The 11,375-nt window shown below is 41.1% G+C and overlaps 1 protein-coding gene and 1 pseudogene across 2 annotated transcripts in view; one reads left to right on the plus strand and one right to left on the minus strand.

Annotated features, from left to right (window-relative positions):
* Epb41l4a (erythrocyte membrane protein band 4.1 like 4A) overlaps positions 1-11,375 on the plus strand; it is a 251,336-nt gene that overhangs the window by 21,639 nt on the left and 218,322 nt on the right. The window lies entirely within an intron of this gene.
* On the minus strand, positions 7,149-8,398 carry LOC101580572 (annotated as a pseudogene).

An 11,375-nucleotide genomic window follows, 5' to 3' on the forward strand; every position in this document is an offset into this window, starting at 1 on the left:
TTATTACCAAATAGTGAATGTGTTCAATTAAGTACCTCTAAGTCCACCTTTTTTTTTTTAATTTTTTTTTTTTTTTTTTTTTTTGGGGGGGGGGGTATTGGGAATCGAACATGAGACCTTGTGCTTGCCAGGCAGGATTTGTGCCTCTGAGCTGTCTCCCTGGCCTGACACCTTTCATCTTAAAGGCTGTATTGCATGAACTTGCCTTGTGCATCCTATTACTGGCTTAATGCTGGGATGGCAAACCTCTTGGAGCTTTCAGTGATACAAACAGCCCACTGCAGCGTGTGCCATAGGCTCGCCACCACTGGCTTGGTGTATGCTAGCCCTAGCCTGAGTATTCTAGAAGGGAGATTTATCAGCCTAAATGCATGGCGGTTTAAGTTTGTTTTTTGGTTTTGCTCCAAAGGGGGCTGAAAGTTTTTTAGATATGTAGCTCTGTAGTGGTAAATGGTTAGGTTGCTAAAGTGTTCCTCTTTCTCCTCCCCTCTCTTGTCCTCTCCTCTCCTCTCCTCCCTTCCCCTTCTTGTCCCTCCCTATCTCTCTCTCATCACTTACTCTGTGGAAAGCCAGCTGGCCTGTCCCGAGGTCCCTTGCCAACAACCACATTGTGAGCTGCTGTTGACCCTTCAGCCCCAGACAGGCCTTCAGTTTGTTGACTATAACCCTGGCTGAGGGCTATGGTATAGATCTAAAGTAGCCCCCAGAGTCTCATGTGTTTGGAAGGTGATTGGATCATGAGACGCTGTACTCATCAGTGGATTCATCCATTGGTAGGAGGTGGAGCCTTTTGGAGGTGGGTCTGGGGGTGTGACCCGGGTGTATTCTGGTCCCAGCTCTTGCTACTTCTCCCCTCCCCCCTCCCCTTCCTTCTTCCTGCTTGGGGTAGGAGGAGTTCCTTCACCATACTCTTCCACCGTGCCCTTCTGTCTTGGAGCCAATCACCATGGACTGATTCCTCTGGAAACTTGAGCCAAAATAAACTCTTCCTCTCAGTTGCAGGTGTCAGATATTTTTGTCTGCACCTGGAAAGTGACAACTACAGATGTTCTGACTATAGCTTCACGAGAAAGCAAGAGTCAGATCAACTCAGTTTAACTTAGCTTCTCCTGGGTTCCTAACCAGATGCTGTGTGAGATAACTGTTTATTGTCTTAAGCATTATGTTTGCGAGTGGTTTGTTATGGGCAGTTTTACACCCTATAGTAATTGTTCTCTGATATCCTATGGGCATCTGATTTTGTTTAAGACTAAAAAAAACCCCAACAACAACAAAGAAAAACACCTCAGTATGACATTCTAAAACACCAAGTATGTATCTGGAAGAAATTAAAAAAAATTTTTTTTTAATGTATTTTTGTGCAGTGTCTCACTATGCATCTTGGACTAGTGATCCTCCTGTTTTCAGCTTCCCCGGTGCTGGGATTACAGGTGTGCACCACCACGCCCAGACTCAGTTGCCAGTTTAGTGCACCTGGGAGCGGGGCCAGTGTGGCATGTGGTGCTGGGGATCGAACCTGGTCCCTGTGCTTGCCCAAGCAGGTGCTTAGTCCTCTGAGCTATCTTGCCAGCCCTTGGAAGAAACTTCTTATTGAAGCAAAGTATACAATGATTTTCTTATAGTGGCATTATTTTATGCCATTTAAGCATTGAAAAATGTAGAATTTGTACAGTAGAGTTTAGTTATGTGTGTTGATTCCATCCCTTATTCTGGTATGAAAATTGGACCAGCTGCTTAGCCTCTGAGCTTTCTTCAGGCTTCTCTTTGTAAAGAGGCTGTGGTAACAATCACTACTTCTTTTAGTATAGTTTGAGGATCAAACGAGAGATTATATATTAAGTGCTTATTAGTACAGTGAATTATAAAAGATATGCCAATACAGCTATTGCTTAATTTAGGGAAGTAAAAATTTTGAAATGATTTAAAAGTATTTGAAGATGTTAGAAATGTGCTTTTTAAAAATGTGATTGAACTCTATTTCTACTGCTGTCCCCTGAGCCTCCTGCTATGCCCTGCTTTTTTTTTTTTTTTTTTTTTTTAACATGCACATCAGTTCCTCTTCTGGGATAAGAAATTACTTTAGTGTAAGTTCACAGCTCATTAAATTAATTTAAGATCCAACTGCTTTGGAGCCCTACAAGCCAATAATTTACTCATAAGTGTGTGTTTACGTCTGGGATCTCCTAGCAGAGGGCTAAGGGCAGAGTGATGGGCTTGGAGCCTCCCTTGCTGGTGCTGGCTGCCCCCTGCCCGGCTGGCTCTAAGACCACTTACCCAACCAGGTTGCCATGTGGAAGATTAAAGACAGCTGTTTTGCATGCCACATAATGATAACAGCACAGGGAGAGTTACTGCTGTCTGTGTGCATAATAATTGAGCAGGTGGATGAGAAGCTGCAGCCAGATCTTTGAGAGGAGTGCTGCCGAGGTGGGGCCCAGCCTGTCTGTTGCCAAACCTAACTTTCTCTCACAGCTGGGGTACTGACCCATGACAACATTATAGTTACTCAGGGAGGCTTTGAAAACAACCAACTGGGGATTCTGATTCAAGTGCCCTGGGTGGTGTCTGACTTGAGGTCAAAATTTAAAACCTCCCTCTGTTGACTAAACTTTGCAGAATGGCTTGAGAGCCTGTGCCTTGGGCCAGGTTGATCTACTGATTGCTGTTTCCATCTCCTCCTCTCCACCTCAGTCCATCTCTGTGTTTTTTTTTTTTTTTTTTTTTTTTTTTTTTTTTTTTTTTTTTTTTTTTTTGGCAGAACCAGGGATTGAACTCAGATCCTTGCATTTGCTGGTCAAACGCTTATCCTACTGAGCCATCTCCCCGGCCCCTTTTCTCTGTGTTTTTTAAAGCTGACTCTGGCATCCGCTCTGCAGTGCACGTTTAGGCTACTATCTTAATTCCCTTTTACCATGGGGGGAAGGAAGATTGTGTGTGTGTATGTGAAAAATCATAGGCTGCAACCAAATATTGTATGAGTAAAGTGTTAGGTTGACACTCTGTTGGACTTTGAGCTAATTTAATGGTCTGTGAGTTTCTATTGAAACAACTTGAATTTCTGCGTCTTTGTTGGTGCCACTGCCCTTAGTAAATTTTAGGGGTTTGGTGTTTTGTTGCTATTAAAACTTTCACATTGTTTAAGTAGGAAGGGGGAAGGCTAAGAATGTATGTGATGAATTCTGAATAAGTCTTGGAGCAATCTGACTTTTTCTCTTTCATATAACTGTATAGTAATGCCTTAGCCTTTTAATAAAATACAGTGTACTAGGCTGTGTTATATACCATCTCCTTCACAGACAATGTATATTTGAAAATGTAGAAACTTTTCCAACCTCTACTTAAGAGGTCTTATAAATATAAATATTGTTTTGCATCTCAAAGGAAAACTTACACATTATTTATATTTAATGCAATTACTTTAAGATAGTTCTCGCTGGTAAGGAAATCTAGTCTTGGCCCCTTCCAGAATTCTTACTTTAAGATGATGAAAATGATGAGAAGGCTTGGAGGCTGGGTGGGAGAGACATTGAGTTGGGGGTGGTTTGGAAGAGCCCGTGTTGAATACCATCTGTCGGGTACCACAGTTGTTCATCTGCCTTCATCCCCAGGTGAAGGCTGGGGCTAAGTTGGAGCTGGAGGCCAGCGCCCAAGTCAGCCATGGGACTTTTTGAGCAAGTATAGGGGCAGGGTTTCCAGTGGAAAGGCCCAGGAGGATGCAGGCCCAGAGACTTGGACTCTACCGTGAAGTGTGCACCAGCTCCTGAGGCCCGGGGCACTTATGGTTAAAGCTGCCGCAGCCTTTAGGTGCAACCATTGGGTTTTCCTCCTGGGCTCAGGCCATCCTAATAGTTGCTGTCATTATGCTCACTTCAGTGCTGTGGGAAAGGATTGCTGTGTCCTGGGGCTTTTGGTCTTTGTATCTGAGTGAGGCCCATTTCCTGTGGGGCCACCTTAGGCTTTCCAGGTGGCCTCACACTTGCTCAGGGTATGCTGGGAGCCAGTTTCTCTTCTAAATTTTTTCTTTCATTGTCTAACACGGGGACTTATTTGTAGGAACCCTGTCAATGTTGAGGTCTGTGTGTAGGGAGGTGGAAGGGAAAGGGGTGACTAGCACCTTTCCCCCACCCTTTTCTGGATTGCTTTTGCTTCCTTGGAGAACTACTTCCTGTTCCCTGAGCTTCTGCATCTACTGTCTCCCACTTTGTCTGGGTAGCTTCCTTTTCTGTTTTACTAAAATAACCAAATCATTAGCCTAAGTGTTGAATGTGTCCTGAATCATAAACATGGGATCGAAAAGAAAGTGGCACAGGAAATTGATTTAAAAAGTTAATTTCCTCAGTATGTCCTCATATTAAGGTTCCCCGGAGGAACACAATCAGTGTAAACTATGTGTAACAGTTACGTAAGGGGATTTATTAGGTAGGTTACTGGATTTGAGATGGCAGAAACCACAGTGGCTGTCTATTTACCAGAGAGCTGTAGGACCCAGGAGCGGTGCAGCCCAAGAAGATGGAAGCCTGAGAACAAGAGGGATCGAGGATGCAGCGCCGGTCAGAGGTTCGGGAGCTCACTGTGGAGTGGCCAGTGTGCGTGTGCGCTGAAGATCGGAGAAAATGGAGACCAGTGTTGGAGGGCGGAGGTGAAGATTGAGGCCCTTCCCAAACAGGCATGCGTGCTGCTTCTTTTGTTTTTTATTTAATCCAAGCTACAATCCGGTAGTCGGTGCCATCCATGTCCAAGGTGGTCTGAGTCCTCCCACCCCTCAGTTTGCTGGCCTACATATCACTCATGCGCAGATACACTCTGATCTTGTAGTTCCTTCTGTCAAGCTGACACGTCACAATTAATGGCCACAGTCCTGAAGTTAGTGCTCATTCTGATCTCATGCCTTTGGCAGGTCAGAGCCTGACAGTTAAATCCAGTCTTGCTGTACTGGGTTAAAGCAAAAACATTCAATTACCCCTCAAACCCCACTCCCTAAGCACCCTTTTTAAATCAATATTGGGCCACATGGATGAAATCAGAAGTCTGTGTGTCTTAAAATAATTACTTGTGTAAGCTTTTAAAAATCTGTCAGAATCAACATTAATTTTTATGCTAATAAAATTTATTGCCGAAGGTTTGATGTTCCATTGGAAACTGCTTAGGACCAGAGAGAAGTAATTTGCTCTAAGGATGTCGTATATGCGGCTGGAGTAATTTTATGGGCTGGGTTTATGAGGCAAATGCTTCCGAGGCTGTTTGTTTCTTCTCTGTGCATTTCCATGATTTAACTCAAGAGGCCCCTCCGTGGGTCTTGCTTGTGTGTGGCTGCAGACAGCTGTGCTTATTAAAGAATGCCCAACAGGCAGAAGGGAGGCAGTGGTGTTTCATTCTATCATTCCTTTTAAAAATATGAAATGCTAGGATTGAATTTTTTATTAAAGTAGCTAGAAAGAAGTGTAATTGAGAGGCCTAATTAAGCCATATTAAAAAGTCAGTTATCTAGCTGCCAGTGGCAGTGGGCTTTAGAGGGAGAAAGCCATTTCAAAGAATTGAATACATGTTGCCCATGTTGCATTCAGGAACATTCTACCAGTCTGAACACACACCTGGCACTTGTGAGACTGAACCTCATTTTCCCTGAGTGATGCGTATTTTATATATCTGTATATCAAGTGATCTATATATCAAGGTCACTCCTTTTCGAATGTGCGGATAATGTAAACTCTGTTCCAGGAGGTGCATACCCACCTACTCCCAGGGAAAAGCAGAAAATGATCTGTATTTGGCTGTGGCAGAAGGTTCTTGGGCTCTAGGTGGGGATTTCACTGCTAACTGCTCACCACTGGCTCTTTTCATTATGTCTTTGACAGTGAAGTTAGTGTTGGTCTGTCATGGTCATTTGCCTTAAAACTCAATTTTAAAAAGTCCTAATTTTTGGGAGGAATGTATGCAATGTGTTCATTATTGAAACTGGCCTACCAATTTGATTTGAAACTGTCTCATTGCTATTTGTTTATCAATAAATTTATGGAAAAAAGTCCTAATTTTTAATGTAATGACTGGTGATTATTTTTCTTTATGGATTCTCTTTAAAATGTCCTACTCAGAGTAGTCATCTATATTTTCATTATTTTTGGAGATAACTTTGAGCTATAATTCATTTATCATACAATCTATGCATTCAAAGGGATCAATTCAGTGACTTCCTAATATATTTAGGGTTGAGCAGCTGACACCTCTGTCCATGGTGGAACATTTTGATCATTTTGGAAGAGAACCTGTGTCCTTTAGCTGTTACTTCTCATCTTCCCCCACCCACTGCACCAAACACAAGCAACCGCTGACCTGCTTTCTGTGTCTGTAGGTGTGCCCGCTGTAGGGATTTTGTAGGGGTGGGATTTATTGTCTTTTATAAGACAGTTCTTTATTACTATTATTTTTTTGATTAGCCTCCTTAATGTTCATTCAGGAAGATATATTGGCACTTCATTTTAATGAATATTTTTCATCTTTTTTACATTTACCTTTTTTTTTTTTTTCAGTACTAAAAACGAGTTTATTTTTTGCTCACATAAAATCAGATTTGCTCAGAGATGTGTAATTAAAAAAAGCCCTAGTCCTCCTTGAAGGAACCAAAGTGACTACATTTTTGCCATCTTCCACTGGCTTCTGAAGATATTCTGAATGCGCCTAACCTAACCAGGAAGTGGCAGAAGAAAATGAGGATCGTGCAAGAAATTTTAATGAGGTAGACGTGGATTCCTACGTGCATATTATTCCATTCTCCAAAACACTTTATACTTATAAGGCCATATTTTGGGTATGAAGTCCCTGACTGGGCGGCCACCCCTCAACATTACCTTAAAAGGAAGCAAAAACCTTTCGTAGACAGAGGTCTAGCAGTCCCTGCTAACACTCCTTTTTCCTGCTGCAGACTTCCAGTCCTAAGTAAACCTGAGCTATTATAAAAGGAAATGTGGAATTAACTACATGGTCATCTCGATTACTAAAATGAATCCATGGAACTCAATTCATTATCTGAGTAACTGGCCAAAAGAACACTTAGGGGACTGCCACCCTGCCATTTCATGCAGGCAGAGAGAAGAGAGCAAGGGTGATTTACAGCTAGAGTCACAAAGAAAAGTCATATAACTCGACTGAGTTCTTCTCTTAGCATTTTATATTACTTTTTGAAGATAAAGCAAAATTTTTAATGAAGTTAAAGGTTTCATGATTCTACACGTACACCTCAATATCCTTTATTCATCATTGTTACAACAAATGACAAATTTACTTTTTTCAAAGATGAAAGCTTCCTACTATTGAGGACATCTTCAGTTGTATTGCAACTTCAAAAATAGGAATCTCAAAAAAAAAAAAGAGAAAAATAGGAATCTTCCACACAATAGTAAACATTTTGCTTTTTAAGGTAATCACTCTTAACCGAGGTGCACTCAATTGGCTACTTTTATTATGCAGTGAAATTACTGCTTACAGTGTCACTTAAAAGATGGAATTAGGAAAAAAAAAATCCTTGTTTTTTGTTACACAGTACCTCTTAACACTAAAAGAAAAGAAACTAATTTACAACACTATTTACCAAAATGAAATAAGAACAGGAAGCCCTTCAAGGTCTTTCATTCATTTCATCAATAAGGACACATAAGGCGGCGTCTTTCTCTATAATCTGGTCCCTCCTGTGGCCTGAAGTTTCTCTTTGCTGTTCGCTCTGTCCAGGACAGTTGTTGCTGTCATCAGCATCCATTGACTCCGTTTTTAATTTCATCCCTGCTTCTGAGTGGGGCAACTCATCAGGCAAAGAAGCCAGGCCATTCTGAATCATCTCAATCACTCGTCCTAGGTGCTTCTGAAACGTCTCTGCTGTCTCGAGCCGCTGGCGCTTCTGGACCTCCGTCATGACTCTCAGGGTCTCTCGCGCTTGGTGGGGCCGGTATTCACTGATCAGGTGATGCACATGCACGAAGAGCAGCTTAAGATCTTCTAGTTTTTCTTCTCATTTTATACTCCCAGGGCTCCTTATCATGATACCTAAAAGGTCCAAGGAATTAATAAGGATAGACATAGTGAGTTTTCTCAGTTCTTTCTTATGATCAGACTGCATAGGATGAAGCCGTTCAATTCCCTGACTTTCCAAAGGGCGGATGAGAAGATCATCACATTGGAACTGGTTGCCAAACATCATGTAGCTGTCTTTAATTGGAGGGGGAGGCTTAGGGGCTAAGCCCTCCTGAATATTTTCATCTGTATACTCCTTGATGTACTGCCTTGGAGGTGGAGGGAGTGCGCTCACTTGCTGTGCTTCACCCATGGTGGACGATCAAGAACCGGGCCTGGAACCACAAGCCGTTGCCGCCCAACCACCTCAGCTCTACACTCTGTGTAGCTTTCGCCACCGCCGCTCCACATTTACCTTTTAATCTACGTTTCATTTTGGTATGTTTAGATGTAACTTGTTCGTTGATTGACAACCTTAGTTCCAAGATAATTTACCTTTTAAAAAAATTACTTTTGTTTATTGTTAAATCCTTTATATAACAGAATTGGTATCAGGGCTCACTGATGTTTTCTCGCTCAGCCCATCTCTGTACCAGCGGTCGGAGTGCTGCAGGGTTGGGGTGTGTTTTGCTCATTATTTGGCCAGGGTGCATGCTCGTAGCTTCTTTGAGTGTTCTTCAATTTTTATTTTTAGCCATTCTCTGTATGTTTTTCTTTAAGCCTTAAAATAATATTTGTCATTTAGTTAATCCCCAGGACTTTAATCCCTATCTTAAATTTCATTTTGGAAAAACAGAAAATTTAGACTTTACATTTAACAACATGGTTTGCCTTTCTATTTATTCACAGTTTTCTGTTCTTTCAGTAAAATTTTATGGGTTTTTTTGTCATTGAAATATTACACCTGTCTTTTTAAGGTTATTCCTTAATATTTGTGATTATATTTTGAATGTAATTTTAATTCCATTTGGAAAAAACAGATTATTGCTGGCTTAGAGGAAAGTTAGAGAAAATTGTTTCTTGTATTTCTCTACTCAGCTAAATGTGATTATTGGCTCCACTTAGTCTTGAGTTAAATCTTTGGGAATTCCTTAAGTATTCCATGTTTTCCAGTGTTTGGGAATTGCCCTTTTCTTACTTACAGCATCTAGGTGACATTAAATTGAAAGCCTTAAGCATCCCGTGTGCCTGAGAGTGTCACTTACACTCTCACTAACATAATTCTGAGAATCCTCCACAGGGAATGTTGACTTGTCTTTCTGTCCTTTATTACCTCTTCCTCTCCCAAATGTGCCTTGCCTGTAGTTGCTTACCCTCTGTAAAAAAACAATAAAATAAAAAAAAAACCGTTAAAATAGAAAATATTTTTAAGCCAGACACGGTGGTACATGCCTGTAATCCTAGTGCTGGGGAGGCTGAGGCAGGAGGATCACCATGAATTCAAGGCCATTCTGGGCTATATAAGTGAATTTAAGTCTGAACTACATAGCAAGACCTTATTTAAAAAAAAGAAAGAAAAAAGAACTATTTTAAAAGGAAGTTTTATACTTCTATGTATATGAACTCTACTATGTATTCTATATGTGGCCTAAGACTGTGCCCCTTCCCTCAGTGTAGCCCAGATGTGCCACGGGCTGAGCCTGTCCCTGTTGCTCATCTGGCCCTGCCACAGCTGCAGTGTGTGTTGTGACTTCTCTTTGCCCCAGAACATTCCCCTTTTCCACTCGATTCCTTCCAATTCAAGTCTGGGTTGGTGTGATGAGATTTATTTATTTCTCAGGTTTAAGAATAACATGAAAGAAACAGAAGCTAGGGGAAGAAATTTGACATCTGGGCCTCAGAGGCGCTTTCTTGCTGTTCGCTTTAGCTTTCTGTGGCTCCCCCTCCTCCCACTCGCAGGCATCTTCCCTGGTGAGGGTCCCCTTCCTGCCTGCTTTTCCAAATCCTCAGGCACAAACCAAGGCTTGCTGGCTCCTATAGAAAGAACAAAGCATTTTAAAAACATTAATTTTATTTCATAAATAGAATATTTAACATTCTAGTTTGAAATCTGCATTTGGATTATTCCACTGGTCAACATTTTTCCAAGAGCGCCCAGTTTCTGACTCACAATTCAGATTTCACTTCACGGCCCCTGCCAGGGAGAGGTCAGAGTAACAGGCTTGCTCCTGCTTGCTGTCAGGCAAGTCCTTCTTTTCCAATCACCACTGGGTAGAATTTTCAAATGATGTGAAAAAGTGGTGTCGATTAATAGCTATGGCTAGATTGAGGTGAAGACTATTGAGTTAAAGAAAAGCTTTCTCTTCCTAATTATCAAGAATTAAAAGAAATGTGGAACTCATCTTAAATTATTTCAAGTATCTTTAAAGGCATCAATTGATTTTTTTTTTTTTTTTTCTTTTTTAATAGTGTCTCACTGTGTAGCCCAGGCTGGGTCTGAAACTCTCAGTGATCCTCCTGCCTCAGTGCTAGGATTACAGGCATGCGACACCATGCCTGGCACCAGTTAAATTTTTAAAAGAATTTGACTGCTGGGAATATAGCTTAGAGGCACAAGTGCTTGCCTGGCAAGTGCAAGGTCCTAAGTTCAATTCCTGGTTAAAAAAAAAAAAATGACTAATTGATGTGAAATACCATATTATAAATTTCTTAAAAACTACTTCTGTTCCTGGAAAAAAATCCTACTTTCTTGCAAACATGCTATATAGGGAGGTTGCAGTAGCTTTCTGTCCGCCTCTTTTAGGAGGGCGGACAGGGATAAGATCCAAGACTCCTGATCTTATCACTTTGGGAGCAGCCCCCTTCTCAGTGTTGAATTGTGGGACTCGTTTTCTACTTTCATGTTATGAAAGCCTGTGGGCATGCGCATGAGGACTTGGTCTTGGTCATTGCTTCTGTAACTTGGTCTTCTTTACTTTTACTCATTTTACAAACTTCTCCAGATTTTCCACCTACTGTGGAAGCTGTCATTCTGCTCAGAAGATAGGCTAAGTAGATATGCTGCTGCTGCTTGTAGTCAAGAACTTGACTTGATAGAGCAGTAGAGCGGAAGGGAAGTGAACAGGACCTGGTTCCAGTTCTGATGTTTTCAATAATTGGCTTTGGCAAGTCACAGGCTTTCTGAACCGCATTTGTAAAACCTTTTAGGGTAGCATAAAGAGAGGTGATGTATGCCAAACACAGCATCTTTCCTAGTAGGCACTCAAGTATTAATAATTATCATAATTACTTATAAATATTCTTTTAACAAATCACTAATACTTTATCCTGAAATCCAAAAAATTATCAGAACTTAGACTTTTTAAAAGAATTGATTTTATTAGGAAGTGTCTCAGTTACTTTTTTCTTTTTATTTATTTATTTATTTAGGTTGT

Source organism: Octodon degus, unplaced genomic scaffold (genome assembly GCF_000260255.1).
Source record: "Octodon degus isolate 3935 unplaced genomic scaffold, OctDeg1.0 scaffold00169, whole genome shotgun sequence".
Classification (NCBI taxonomy): Eukaryota; Metazoa; Chordata; class Mammalia; order Rodentia; family Octodontidae; genus Octodon; species Octodon degus.